The 15,806-nt window shown below is 36.6% G+C and overlaps 1 long non-coding RNA gene across 1 annotated transcript; it reads left to right on the top strand.

The window, feature by feature from the left end:
• The first annotated feature begins 371 nt into the window (after positions 1-371).
• LOC148211445 (uncharacterized) lies at positions 372-2,062 on the top strand. Its single transcript, XR_015790978.1, has 2 exons — positions 372-1,156; positions 1,780-2,062. It is a non-coding gene; the product is annotated as an uncharacterized LOC148211445 (long non-coding RNA).
• The last annotated feature ends 13,744 nt before the right edge of the window (positions 2,063-15,806 follow it).

Here is a 15,806-nt window from a genome sequence, read left to right as displayed (position 1 = left end):
GGTCTTTGCAGTAGTTTTATCCTTCCGTGGACCTCGGACGAGCGTAGGTTGCATTTTCTTATTGTCACTACAACAATTGTCACATTCAATGCCAGTTGGTAGTTTATAAATAATGACAGTTTTAAAAAAGCGGATCTTTAATATTGGTTAAGAACTGACACAATTATGGAGATACGATGTTAGTTTTCAAGCGACATCGAATGTCGAAAAAATAAAGAAATAAAAAATATGAATGAGTTGAGATACAATGTCGGTTCCTAATCGTCACTAAATATTTAGATACAATGTCATTTGAAAAGTGATATCAAATGTTTAAAAAAATACATATAAAAACCAAAAAAAAAAAAAATTCAAAAGAAACCCCCAAAAAATGGCAAAATGAAAACAAAAATTGGATGTTCAGGCAAAACAGAGTCGTTTTGGATAAAAAGAAATGACGTCGTTTTGATTTAAAGGAAACAATATCGTTTCAATAATAACGAAATGACGCCATTTTCCTTAGTTGTTCAGGCATAGCACTGGCTAAAACGACATTGTAACACCCCGCCTTTCTCAAGTTAGAATAATCTTAATTTTTGAAATTTCGTCTCGAATTTTGTTTTATTTGCTTTTGTTGTGATTTTATTTTTACATTTTTAAGCGTTTTCTATATTTTGATTCTCGGTTCTTAGCTAGGTTTTATTTTTTTAAAAAAATTAATTTTTGTTTTAGACATCTTTAAGTTAATTTAGATCTTCCCACGGTAAATATTCTGAGTTTTAAAAGGGAAATAATCTTAATGCTTTTCTTAAAAAAAAAAAAGAATTATGCATTTGGGAATAAAAGAAGATGAGAGAAAAACTCTAAGTTTCACTTTTCCTATCCTTCCCCTCCAAGCCGCCGCCCCCTTTCTTCTTCGTGAAATCGACAACTACTTCTGCGATCCCTTCTTCGTCGCTGCAACACCACAACCCAAGATAGCGAGGTCTGGCGGCCATCTCCGACGATCCATCTCTTCCTTCGGTAGGCCACGACAAGGCAGCAGTCATCCATGATCGGCGGGTTTTGACGGCATAGCATCCCATGTCTCCGATGACCTACAAGCAACCCGAACGAAACAAGATCTGCGGCATCTCCCCTCTGGCGGTTTCTACAACAACCCTAGCGGTTCCCTCCAGTGAGCTTCGTGTGAATAGCAAAGACCCTATTTTTATTGTTAAGGGTCACCCCCTTTTATAATGGTTTTTAGTGATCTAAATCGAGTATTAACATTCCAAGAGAAGAAAATTAGAATTTTCACGTTAGTCCAAAGTCCAGTTGTGAGTGGACCACAAAGAAACTTTTTTGAAATGTGGAAAATTTTGGAGTGATTTAGATGAATCATGTGAGAGGAAATTTATTTTACATGAATCATGTGATCGCGTTTATTTAAATCAATATGAGGAGGATAATTAAGACACCTTCATTTTAATGTTTTTCTATTCAGACTATGGTCAACCACCTAATTCTCAGCTTCATTCTTGTCTGCATGATAAGAGTAAAAAGTGACACATCACATTTAAAAGTTTAGACCATGCAAATTTCTTGCAGATCCTAGGATGAGACCTGCACTAAGAATTTGCATTTCATTTGTGTCATCTACTTTATTAAGTCTATTATTCTTTTTATGATTCAAAAGCTTCAAATTATGATTGTTTTGGAGCTTTTGTGGGGCATAGCACTTTGCTTTTCAGCTTTCCATTGCCATGATTTAGAACCTGCTAGTACTGTGTAAATGCTGATAGAGTAGTTGTTTTGCAGTCCTAGGTTTGGAATTGCTCATGCTCTTTATTTGGGACTTGCACCATGGCTTGCTGCTGAGGTTCCAATCCTCGTCGATTCTGGTGTGATCAAGCACAAAGATGATTCAACATTGGCCAGTGAATCTTAACAAGTGTGAACCTGTCATGGCCATAAAAGTGAACTTGTGACCTCATACATTTCTAGTCTGGGATGAGACTCCAATAGACTAATAGATAAAATAAATAAAATGTCAAACACTTCAATTTAGATATCTAATAATTATTTGATACATGTTACACTACATTTCAAATAATTTGCAGGATTCGTTCATCTCTTCGATTAATTTGGAGGTTTCGCTCATCTCTTCTTTCAATTCATTTACATCTACATTGAGTTTAAAAATTAAACTTTTAATTTTTTATTGGGTCTCTTTTTAGGGGTGTTGGTGCTCCTCATGTGATTAGGGGAGTTATGTTACTCGCATTGTAAATAACCTTCACACATCTTTACGTAAGTCAAGGTGAGCTAAATTAATTGTTTAAATACATGTAATGCTATGGTTAAATTTGAGCATTGCTAGAATCCAAATTTTTATTAGAAATTATACAAACACAAATATACTTTAGGTTAGTTTTGAGTTACGTTTTAACAAAAATCATGTTAAAAATAATGTATTACTGAAGTTTTTTAAAGCCATGTTTGTTGAAATAAATGAACAATGTCGGTTATCTCAATGTCAATTAACAACCGACATTGTTCGGATAAACAATGTCAGTTGGGAACCGACATCGTAAACTAACCGACATTGTAGCATACATACACGATTCCATGTCAGTTGACAACCAAAATTGAAATAACCGACATTATAGCAATACAATGTCGGTTAATTAGATGTCGGTTCACAACCGACATCGTTCAATAACTGACATTAAATGCCAATTAAATGTTGATGTCGGTTGTGGAACCGACATAGTATATATATCATGTCAGTTTTAAACTGACATTAAATGCCAATTTTGTTGTAGTGTGTTGCTCGAGTTTTTCAAAAATCGGGGCTACGTTCTTGATACATTCCCTTGACTTTTCACAGCAGCCTGTTTGTCTTTTGGATGCTTTAGAACTTCCTCAAGTTGCTTTCTCCATTCTGAGATTTGTTGATCGTTTCTCTCGGAACCTATTTTGGAATTCGCCGATTTACCTTATCCAGGATCCGTCTTGGAACTTGTCGATTTGCTTGCTCTAGACTTCATCAGGTCTGAGTAGTTCTTCTTCTTCTGATGGGTTGACTTATCTTACACAGGATATGTCTTGAAATTTATTGCTTTATTCTGGGTCTTGCCCCATAACTTGTTGATTTGCTTTTCCATCGGCTATTTCGTTGTCGAGCAAGATTTCTCGAGACTTGGTTAGTTTTCCAGGTAGCTTCTACTGTTGTGCGGTGCTGACTTCTAATGTCGTGTAGTTATCAGATCTGATTGGCAGAAGAGACCTGGTCGGCAGGGAAGACCTGGTCGATGGAAGAGACCTGGTTAGCAGAAGATTAGATCATGACCTTGGATCTAGTCATGTCCTAGATCTGGACATGCCTTGAACCTGGTCATGCCCTGGAGTCTAGTCATGACTAGTTAAGTAGTTTGCGAGTCGGATCTAATTTTGTATTCCCTTAGTAGCCTCCTACTCTCAAATTAGAAGACTAACCATAGGTAAAATGCTAGACTTCTGTATTGAGAGTACTTGTTTGAGTTTTGAAGATTTTGTTGTGTTCATAGGCCGACAGATGGAATATCATCCATAGTTAATATCTTTTGTCGTAACTAGCTTTTAATAACTCTTCTACTTGCTCGGCCATGATTTTATTCCTAGTCGTGTTGAGTCAGTGCACCATGATTTTTCGGTCGATTCCTTGCATATCTTCATGTGATCATGCGAATACATCAGCGTTGCTTCTGAGAAAATTAGTGAGACTAGCTCTTTCTTCAGTCCCCAACTTGGTTCCAATATTGATTCGTTGCTCTTCAGACGTTAGAGGGATCGATTCTAATTCTTCAGCAGGCTTTCCTTTATCTGAGGTGGGTGATCCATGTGATGACCGGGGCTCGGGTCGGCCTTTTCATCGTTATTGATTGAGTCGTTATCTGTCGGAATCACAACACTAGTTGCATGATCTAATCTCATAGTATGAGACGTTATCATCCCTTTGGCAATTAAGTGGTCGTCCACCGGAGATGTCGAACTATTGGTGTGACTTCTCACTTCACCACCAATGTCTTGTCGCTCACTCTAGATGATCTGATTACGACTCTGGGCATGTTGTTCTTTTTCCCCTAAGACTTATGGTTTCATCTCATTTGGAATTTCCTCTAGTAAGACCTATTCTCGGTTCATCATTTTCTTCTGATGGGTCGGCTTCTCTCCAGGATCTGTCCTGTAACTTGTTGCTTCGTTTGTTCTGGGTCTCGCCACACAACTTGTCGACTTGCTTTATCCTGAGATCTCCTTGGATCTGAGCAATTCTCGATCAATTCGTCGTCAATTATCTTGACCGGCCCCTCTATACATTCTAGAACTTGTCGATCATTCTCATCAGAGCGTCGTGGACTTTTCTCCAGATTCATGTTGCTCAGTTGTATGGTTTGTATCGTCCCCACAGACGGCGCCAATTGTTGATGCTAGAAATTTGGCCTCCTTGGTTCTCGCCAAATGTGCACCAAGCTCGATAATCACGGGATCGGATACTTGCAAAATCAAACAACCCTAACTCAATGTGACTTCAGTCACACTAGCTTCGATGCTTAAGTCAGCGATGAGAGAATTACTAAGTGAAGTCCTTAGGGTTTATTTGCTTACCTATAGGGTTCAGCCAGTGGTTCCATTTATAGGAGTCTGGCCTTCTCGAATCTTCTCGTTGAACCCATCTATCCGTCATCATTGGATCACAGGGATTCGTGGACCGAGTACCTCAATCAATGGGAAAGAAGAGAAAGTGGCCATGCCAACCGGCCGAGTCGGGGTCGGCACCGAGCCCCGACTCGCTCGGTTTGTTGCTAGGTTTGGGCCTCTCTGGTCTGTAGAGGCCCATTTTCTTAGCCAGATCCAATCACATGACACAATTCAATGAAACATAAGTTAAAATTTTAATTAAAAATGGGGCCACATATATTAAAGTACTACCGTTTCTCAAACGAATTCAAAAAAGTATAAGAAGAATGACATAAAGAGGATAATACATTGATTAACTTAAATCCATGTATTGTCAACTTAGCTCAAGCATTTGTTTAAGAGATTGTGAGTTTGAATTTTTTTATTTTCGATTTTGTAAAAAATAAAAAAAATATAAATATAAATGCGTTTTGTTTGGAAGCAAATTGCATGTATTAGTTTAGAGGTGGAAAAATGAAAAATAACTCATCTCAAATATAAATAAGGTTTTAGAAGTTAATAAGTAATTTATCAATTGAGTTATATTTTAATTGACCCCAATTCGAGACATTGGATTAAGAAAGGGTAATTGTAGTGGGTAGCAAAAATAATTTATGTATTTCAAAAAAATGTTACCAGCTTTTCAAAATTTCAAATATAGCAAAATATTTGAATTTTTATTTTCGAAATTTTTATTATTCCGATTTTACTTTTATGATATCTGATATACGTTCAAAGTATATATGTATTGATATAAATATAATGTATATATGTATCTGATATACATCCAATCTATATATGATATACATCTGATATACCTCTAATATACTTCTGATATACATTTGATGTACTCTTGATATACATTATTAGATGTATTCATGATATACATTATCAGATGTATGTATTATACCTCTAATATATATATATCTGATGTACCTCTAATTTACGATATATTAAATATATTTGCAACTATATAAGGTATATCAAATGTTTAATTTTTAGTGGTATATGAGTTGTTTAAATTCTAGTTTACCATTGCAATTTGTTGATTGATATACTAATATTATCAATAATGTTGATTACTATATCACTACTATTTATTCTATATTAATATTAATTATATACTAACTATAGAGGATATCAACTATTTAAATTTATAAAGTATATCAGATTTAAGAAGTTATATAAGTAGATATCATAGTTATATCAGTGGTATATCTTTTGTATATCAATCGTAAATTAGAAACATATCAAGTATATATCACAGATATATAAATGTTCGGCGTGGGAAATCAAATGTTATCATACGTATATCAGTGGTAAACCATGTTAGAAGTTCAGTAGATATCATAGTTATATCAGAAGTAAATCAATTGTATATCATTATTATATCAGTAGTATATCAGAAACAAATATATTGCAGATATATTGCAGGGTAAAGCTGTAATTTTAAAATTAGACTTCCGTTTTGTTGAAAAAATGCTATATTTGAAAAAACTAAATGTGGTTGCTATTTTGCTTATTTTACTAAATATTTTTGCTATATTTGCAACTACCTCATTAAGCAACTATGATTCAGGTAATCGACATGTATCTTTAACTAAAAGGTTGTTAGTTCGATCCCCAACTATATATGTTGTAAAAAAAAATAATCAGAACATAATCCAATAATGGCTAGCCACTTCTAGCTACATATAAATAATTGAGTTCTATTTATTTAATTCAATTAGTACAAAAAGATGAACACCTTTATCACACTACAAAGCCAATTTCTGATAATGATTTTTATTTTTCCCACATGGAAGGCAACCCTATATTATATTACATTAAATCTCCTCACCTCTATGTTTTATCCCATTAGGATTTTCAAATTGGTTCTTTTTCCATGCAATTTATTTCTATTCTAATATAACATTTAAATACTTTGGATGATATGTATTTCAACTTTCAATTTGTAAGAACAAAAAAAAAAACATTGACATTTTAACTTCTTTTTTAGTTCAACACATAGGAGAAGGGATCGAACAGTGGTTGATAATATATGCTTTAGTAAGTTGAACTATGCTCAAATTGATGTTGATATCTTAACTAGTTAAACTATACTCAATTTGTTTTAATTATAATGTAATAAAGTAATAGGAGGGTTCTCTCGGGAGCTCGTCCCAAGGATGTCACCATCTTATTCTCCTTCTAAGTTCAGCTTAGCGAGATAGGCTTCAATCATCGCATACGAAGCCTTGGCCCATTAGGAAGGGTGGTCCATTCCTCGACATACGACCTCTTCAGGTCGGTTAGATCGACCTTCAGATGGCTCTTCTTTAGCTCCCCAACAGCGTACTTCAACCCGATGTCCCTAAAGTCCTTTGCAGTCTTCCTGAACGATGCCTCCAAATAGGGTCCGTCCCCGAGCTTACTTTAAAGAGATGTGAGCCCCGAAGTCTCCATCTCACACCTTGTAAATTAAAGGTATTATTTCATGGCCTTGGAGCTCTCCTTCAGCTCTTCATAGACATAGATGAGTCAACTAAAGTCTTAAAGCTTCTCTATGACTTCTATCAAAGTCTACTCGCAGCTCATCATTCGCTTTGAAGAATTAGGCAAGGTGTTGTTGAGACCTTCAACTCTGCCTTGACCTTTGCCAACTCGTCCCTTGATGCCTTAATGTCAATTATTTCAACTTTGCAAGACTCGTTCTTAGCACAAAGCAGCTCGTTGCACCTGTCCAGCTCTAGTTTTATCTGTATAGTTATTTGGCTGAAAATTGTATGTGCCTAAAACAAAAAAGCGTTAGCTCAGCATTCATTAGCAATCTTAATATGGAAAGGAGAACTATTTACGTCGGCAATTGTGTCATTGCTAAATTCTGATGGAGCAGCGACCTCTCGCAGCTCCTCCTCACGACCTGCACCGCTACTTCCTTCATGCCATCACTGACTATCTTAGCTCGAAAGTGGAACTTAAAGTCGTGATAGCCTTCAATCTGAGCTTTCTTCTGGGGTGGTTCAACCACTAAGTCAGTTTGAGGTGCCGTGACCTCCGACTCTCCTTCTTCTACTCCTTCTTGTCCTTATCCTTCTTCTTCTACTCCTCATTCTTCTTCCTCTCCTCATTCTTCTTTTTCTTCTTTTTTCCCCTTTTTCTTCTCTTTCTTCTCCTTTTTTTTCTCATTCTTCTCCTTCTGCTTCGTCTTCCCCTCTTTCTCCTTCTTCTTCTCTGTCTCATTCTCCTTTTCATTATTCTTATTCTCCTTATCCTTATCCTTATCCTTCTCCTACTTCTTCTCCTTCTCCTTTGTCTGCTTATCCTTCTCCTCTTCCTCCTCCTCTTTCCATGGAGAATGGTCACTGTTGAAGGACTAAAAGGGAGGGATGATCGCAACCTCATCCTCAAGAACAATCGTTTCAGGAACTGAGCTGGACACCATGGGTCGAGGCGTCGAGCTCGATGACCCTACCACCAAAGTCGAGCAGGACTCTTTTGACACCTTCCTTTTGACCTTGGAGAAGATATTTGGCACCATTTATGCAAGAACCCATGTTGGAATGCAATCTAACGACCTAATTCTCAAAAAAGAAAGACAGAGCTATACCTTTCTCGACGATCTGACTTTTTGAGTATGAAAAGTCCTCAATGAACTCGTGCAACTCGCTTTCAATCAAAGCTAAGTCGCTAAGCAGCAGCTTCGCCATCTGCAACTTTGAAGGAATCACTTGAATGGCCGTCAAGTAAGACCCCCTCAATTCAGTAACCTTTAGAGTCGACTTTGGCATAACTGTTAGTTGGTAATCAGCCAATACTTGGTCATCATTTATGTCCTCCCCATTCTCTACTTCCTTTATAGGTATATGATATATAATAAGTGGTGCAGTATTACCTATGTGATCAGTTGGGAAGCAGATTGAGTTGAATTTAAAACAGTTTCAGTAGTTGTAAGTCTATCGCTAGGGTTAAGACTCAATTCTATCTTCTATGTATCTAATTTTTTCTTCATCGAAAATTATATATCTACTTACTAGGGTTTTCACGGTAAGCACCATAGTTTGTATTGCTTAACACCTTCAGGATAGCCCAAAAGGACGCATTTCATAACAGTTGGATCTAGCTTTCCCTCTTTTGAATGAGCATAAGCTAAAGATCCAAAGATTTTCATGTGTGACAAATCAGAGGGAGTGCCTTACTAAAGTTCTAGTGGTTTTTTAAGATTTATGGTAGTGGCTGAGCTTCTATTCAAGCCCATTCACTATGTAGTATGATATCACAATAAGTTTCCCAAAAAACTTAGGAGCTGAGAATTCGAAACCATAAACCTTACTTTATCCATTAGGGTTCTATTCATCCTTTCAGCTACCCCATTTTGTTGGGGGTTCCTACAACTCTCGACTGCCTACTATGCCCTTATACTTACAAAACATATTTAACTCATGGTTACAAAACTTTTAGCCATTATCGATTCTTAGTCTTTTGACTCTAAGACTAGTTTTGTTTTCAACTAAGGTTACCCATTCAACAAACTTATTAAAGGTATCAGACTTATTTTTAAGGATATAAACTCAAAACTTTCTAGTACAATCATCTATAATGGATAAAAAATATCTAGCCCCCATTGTTAGCTACATTAGATGGCGCCCCTTATAAGTAAGCATGGACATGTGTTCTAGCTTTATTTTTGTGTCGTGGACACCCTTACAAAATTTAACCCTTTTAGATTTACAAAATATGCAATGTTCACACATATCTAGGCCTACATCTTTTACATTTGGGATAAGTTTTTTATTTTTTATTTTAACTAACTCACTTAGTTCTTGATCACTCATGGGACCTAAACGCCTCTGCCAAAGGGAAATTTAGGTGTTATCAAGCTCTTTATCTAAGTCACTTGACCCTAGAACTGTAGAACCTTATAAGGAATAAAATGCCCCTATAAGGTGCCACTTTAGTATTACCATAATACCCTTCATGACCTTTAATACACCATTTTCTTATTTAATGATGCATCGTAGCTTGTCAAACATGCTAAGGGGGATTATGTTCCTCTTAACTTCAGGTATGTACCTAACTTCAGTTAACAACCTAACCTTAACATCATGAAGTTTAAGTCTAATTGTACGTTCAACTTCTACATTAAAAAATTGGGGATTTCCTAACATGACTAAACCGGTAGAACATGCTTCGAAATTCTCTAGCCAACTTGTATTTGGTGTCATATGGAAAGAGCAACTTGAATCTAAAATCCAAATTTCATCCTCATTTGATGTAGTTACCATAGGACCTGGTCAAACTCTTCACTAAGGTTGTCCCTACTAGCCTCTTTTTTCTCCTTACTCTTTCATTTATTTCTATGGTTAGAAAAAAAGTCTCCTAATGAGGCATTCCTTATTACAATGGTAACACCTTTTACTTTTAGCCTCTTGATTACTCGTACTTCTCCTATTATGTTTCTTATTATCTAACCCTGATAACTCTCCAAAAGAGAGTTGTTTGAGTTAATATTTTTGGTTAATTTATACTTTAATGTGAGAATCTTTGTCTAAATCGACTGCCAAAGTGAGAAATTGAGAAAAAAAGCTTATTACCATGTTCTAAATCCTCGTAGTGAAGAATTTGTACAAGTTCCTGCTCATTTCTCTTATTTTTTATATAATTTTGTAGAATCTAGACAAGTTGCTGAAGTGCAGCCGAATTAAAGGATAAATGTTGGAGTTTTGTAATGCCAGAGCATGCCATGTTGGAGCAATCTTATGTGGCAGCAAGTTTAGGCAACACAATAACTTTACTACACTTAAATTTTAACCGCATCCGTACAAGAGATGCGTCTTGCCCTAAAATTAGGTCCCGATATAAAAGCCAATGTTGACCCAGCCGACAAGACATATCCCAAGAGAGGAAATTATTCAAAATTTGGTGCTGAAGACAAGAAGTGCAGGCCCTTATTTTTTAGAAGGAGCTGATAGTATGAAGCTAGAGCCGCTAGCTTATTCACTAAGTTGGTTAATGGGTTATTTATTTTCTTTACCCATTGTATTCTTCCCTTCTCATTAACTAAATCCCATCTAGAGGGGGAGGGTGCCTTGCAGTAATTCCTAAACAGAAGGCTTGTAGCCCATTTTCATTGCTAACAACTAGAGTTGCCTTAATCTTTTCATCTTATTGTTTTTGTTGGCCACCATTATCAATTCGCTTGTTCTCATACTACTCGGAAGGGTGTATAGGATGCATGCTTAGCTCTGTTTGTAGTTAGCTACTCTTTTCTAGTAGGTCCGTGGATGCTTAAGGATAAGGTCTACGTAGCAATGGAAGTTGTAGACAATCATTTTTGGGTGTCTTGAAAGAGAACCAAGTCAGTTTGAGCATCAACGATGTTTTCATGATAGAGCATCTCCTAAGCGAGTGGAAGAATAGAGTGATTCCCCCGTTTTAAATCTCATTATATGTTATTCCACTTTCTATTCACTTTGCTAAAGCATTTCTTTGACCCAGCATCTGTTATCCACAATATTTTCTCTTTTGGAGTTTATTTATGTGTTTTTAATCATTTCATCTAGTTCTAATCATACAATCATTGATTATATTTTATCTAAGTGTTTGGTATTCTTGAGCGCATATTTAGAGTTTTATACATAGTTCATGTGGATTTCGACCTTGTTTGTACTACAATTGGAGAATAGTGTATGCACTTGAACTTGCATTCACATCGGTCATGGAATATGCAACAAACCCCCTCCCCCCCCATAGATAAAGACCTTCTATTCTTTTTACTCTCTTTTAATTCTCTAGTTCCTTCATCTTAATAGCATTAATCACAAGAGCAAGAGTTAAATGATCCCTACCATATTTCGTAGCAGACTTAACATTATTATAAGCACCAGACAAATAATCGCACAAAATAGCAACTTGATTTTCATCAGAAAAAGTCTCGTTAATATCTTTAGATAGCCTGTAAATGGCTTGAAGTGTGTTATTGAATGCTGACCTTAGAAAAGATGTGCCTCTGGTTGCATTGTGTTGTTCGACACTCCATCCACACGATACAACACCTATCAAGAGACCTTGTGTGCAACTAAACTATCTTATGAATCTCGCTTGACTTGTCTGCTGAAAATAAGAAGAATGTTTGTAGATGTTGATGTATGGATTTTGACCCTCCGGCTCTTCTTCTCGCACACACCTAACTCAATGATAAGGGAACCGATACCTGCAAAATCAAACCGATCTAAACCAGTGTGACCTTAGTCACATGGGCTCCAATGCTTAAGTTAGCGAGGGAGAGTTGAGAAAATAGTTAGCTAGGGATAAGTCACTTGCCTCTTCAGGGTTGGATCTCACTGCTACTTATAGCCGTAAAGATGATTCCAGAACCTCCATAGCCAAACCCTACTTCGACGTTGCAGGACCAAAGGAATCGTAGATCGTAGGCGGGAGATTCATGGGTTGGGCCGTGGGCTGAGCAGGGGTCGAGACCGAGCAGGGGTCGGGACCGAGCAAGGGTCGGGACCGAGAAGGGATCGGGATCGAGAAGGGGTCGGGACCGAGCAGGGGTCGGGATCGAGCCCTCTAGGCCCGGTTAGTTCTTCGCCGGTCGCTTTCCTCGTTCTCTGCCCCGGCGCTAGGTCGTTCTTTGGGCCGGCCCATTACGTCATGGGCCGGTCTCCCCCAATCGATGATCTTAGGCTTCCACTCTTGTCCCGTTTCGGGTCGTTTTTGTTCTCCATAACAGTAGAGGAAGATTTATTTTTTGGGCACTCATATAGTGTGTCTTCACCTTATGTAAAACATTAGAGTTTCAAAAAGACTAATATGATTACTAATTCTAATACTAAACAAACCAGGTTCTTCACTGATTTCACCAATGAACCTCATGTTCCCATTTATAAGCAAAAGATTGAGGTTAAAATTATCGAAATCACAGTTTCAATTCAAATCAAAACCGAATTCAAAATTCATATCTTTAGTAGATACGATATTTATTCAAATTTGAATTTGAATTTTTTTTAGATTTCAAATTTACTCAAATCGAAGTCAAAATTGAAATTTGAATCATATTCTTATGTTTAAATTAGGGTTGGATAAACTTCAAATTTTTGAATTGGATCAAAAAATCTAATTTGAACCATAATCCAATGTTCAATTAAAAGTTAGATAAAATCTAAATTTTCAAACTTATCTCAAATTTGTATTGGAATCACCGCTTTTAAATAAAGGGTGGATGCAAAATTTCAAATTTGATCTCGAAATCTGAGTATCAATCAACTTCAAATTTTGAAGGTTCATTATGTTAGAATGTTTTAAAGGTAATTTTGAATTTCAATGGACAAATTTTTAGATGCCTTTTAAATCAAATTATACAATTTGTCGTCAGTTGGGTCCAAAATAGTATCTCAATCCACTATAAAAAGTATTTATCAAGAATTAAGACCGACATGCATACGTTTGATTATTTTGATCAAGGCTATTACTAAAATTTTGATCCCACATTGTTTTCGAAATTTATCCACAATTATATTTGGCATAAATTTCGAAAATAGGGAATTTGTTGAACCATATATTTTGCGCCAATCATAAGATTGATGAAACTATATATTTTTCTTTATTCACATGTTTGAGAACTTAGCTACTTTAGGTCGGATTGGGAGTTTAGCGTATATTTTAACTTTACATTTGGAAATAGTAGGATTCGTTAGAACACTAAACAAACAACTAACTCATTTGTGAATTTAGAGAGGGGAGCTCGTTGCTCAATAAAGTACGAGAATAGAAGTTCGGTATAAGCATGCACTTAGCCTCTATTTGAGCTCAGTGTTAGGGTTGACTTTTTACTATTGAAACGTGTGTCGGTAGCCCTGTTTGACCACGTTTTTTACCCCTTTCTCATTATTATTTGCCAGAAAGGATCACATATTCTTAAAGTAGAACATGCCTAGATTATTTCTGCATAAAAGTCAAATTATGGTACTTTAGAAAAAATATGAGATAAATGTGATCAAAGTTGGAAGAAAATAACAGAATTTTGTTTTTGCAGAACTGTGCCCGACGCATTTTTGGAGGACAAAATGTCAAAACGCACGTTTTGATTAATGAAGGGCAAGGAGGACATTTCCCACATGTTTAAAACTGTGAGTCCAAGTCCAAGGTGGTTACGTGAATCTCAACTCATTTCCACCTAAAATGGAGGAGGGTTTCAACCAATCTATGGTGCTATAAAAAGAAAGTCATCCCTCCATCAGCAAACCATCCCTTCCAAGCTTCATTTCATCTTCTTTTAGATGCTCTCTAGTGGTAGAACACATTTTTAGGGTTTATGTTTTTGTTCTAGTTGTTCATTTCCTTGTTTTTCACTCTTTTACCTTTTGTATTGCTGTTAATTCAAGTTCTTACTTCCGTTCTTTGTTCATTTTGTTCTTTTAAAATTCTTTAGCGAGTTTCAACTCCCCTCATGCTCGAGAGAGAAGAGGGTCAAGCTAGATCTTCTTGTACTACTTATTTATTCATTTAAATTCAATGAAAAATACTTTCTTTATGTTTTCATGCATTTACTTTCATTTAATTATGTCCTAAATTAGTTATCAACCTCCTTGTTGAATGCCTTAGTCAAATGATTTGATTTTCAACACGCTCGGGATTTTGGTCAGATTGCACATGTCAATTTTTTGGGTTGGTTTCTAAGAACTTCTCTTTACGTATTTTTTCCATTTGGCCAATGGGAACTTGATTTATACACCAAAGCCCAACCTTGGGAAAGGTGAGTTAGGTTAAATAATAGGAAACCAATATGGGATGTGACTTAGGAATAAGCGCATAAAACATGGTCCTAGGCATAGGCCCTCTGACCCTAATGCAAATGAGTTGGTATATATTCTCTAGGGTTGTAATCACACATAGGAATATGATTGTAGATTACCCTAGCCTCTACAGCAACTAAAAGCGGTAGTGAAAGAGTAGAACTCAAGTCTCAAGAAAAGTCAGGAGTTGCACCTGGTGCATTTTCTCGACATAGTGTGTTTTCCATGTTTTGCATCAAAACTAAGGTAGGAGACAAGGAGGTTGAGTTTCATTAAATTGCTTGTTAGTTAAAACCCCAAACAACAACATCTCACCACTATTTTCTTCCTAAATTACAATTGCATATTTGAACCATTCACTTCTTAAAAATTGTTTTGAAAATCAACAAGTCCCTGAGGATTCGACCTTGGATTACTTCCGAGTATTACTTGTGACCGTGTGTGCTTGCACTAGTCTCTAATCTTTTTTAAGGTAGAGAAAGTCCCAACATTCAGCTTGGTCAAAAGTCAGAACGCTTAACGCTGTTCTCACATAGGTCGTGCTTTTTATCACTTTTGTAGAAATAGAATTAAAAATACACTTCCTTTAGAGAATGGATTTCACATACTGAAAATAAAATCTCAAGTGTTTTGCATTCCACGGGTGATGTAGTTGCTTGCCCTCTAGGTCAGCCAACATGTAGGTACCTTGGCATATGATGTCCTTTATCTGGTAAAGACCTTTCTATATTGACTCGAGAGCCCAAAATTTCGTAGGACCTTCCAGAGAACTAGGTCGTCTACCTTGAAACAGTGCAGCTTGACTCAAGAATTGTAGTACCGAGCTATGGGATTTTGATATCCAGCGAGCTAGAATTGCGATGCTACTCTTCTTTCTTCTAGAAAGTTGAGATTAAGCTAAGGAGTTGCATGCATTGAACTCTTCAACCTGAGCATTGGGCATGTCGACCTCAACTAGTACAATGACCTTCAAACCAACAGCCAATGAGGAAGATGTTCGTCGATTGAGCCCCAAGGTGTGGTTTGGTACGACCAGAGGACTTTAGGCAGCTCTTCTGCCCATCCTCCTTTATGATCTTCGAGCTTCAGCTTCAGCTTTTGCCTAATGATCTTGTTGATGGCCTCAAATTGCCCATTGGCCCGCAGATATACTAGAAACAAGTTGAAGTGCTTAATTCCTAGCTTGGCGCATAATTCGTTAAACTTTGCATTGTCGAATTGCTTCCTGTTATATGTTATAATTGCGTATGGAATACCAAAACGACTGATGATGTTGGTCCAGACGAAGTTAGTGACCTTGGCTTCTGTAACTGTGGCAAGTTGCTTGATTTCTACCTACTTAATGAAATA

Source organism: Momordica charantia (genome assembly GCF_013281855.1).
Source record: "Momordica charantia cultivar OHB3-1 chromosome 5 unlocalized genomic scaffold, Mcharantia_2.0 BLBB01000005.1, whole genome shotgun sequence".
NCBI classification, from domain to species: domain Eukaryota; kingdom Viridiplantae; phylum Streptophyta; class Magnoliopsida; order Cucurbitales; family Cucurbitaceae; genus Momordica; species Momordica charantia.
The sequence above is the reverse complement of the archived record's forward strand: the minus strand, read 5'-3'. Positions and strand labels throughout refer to the sequence as shown.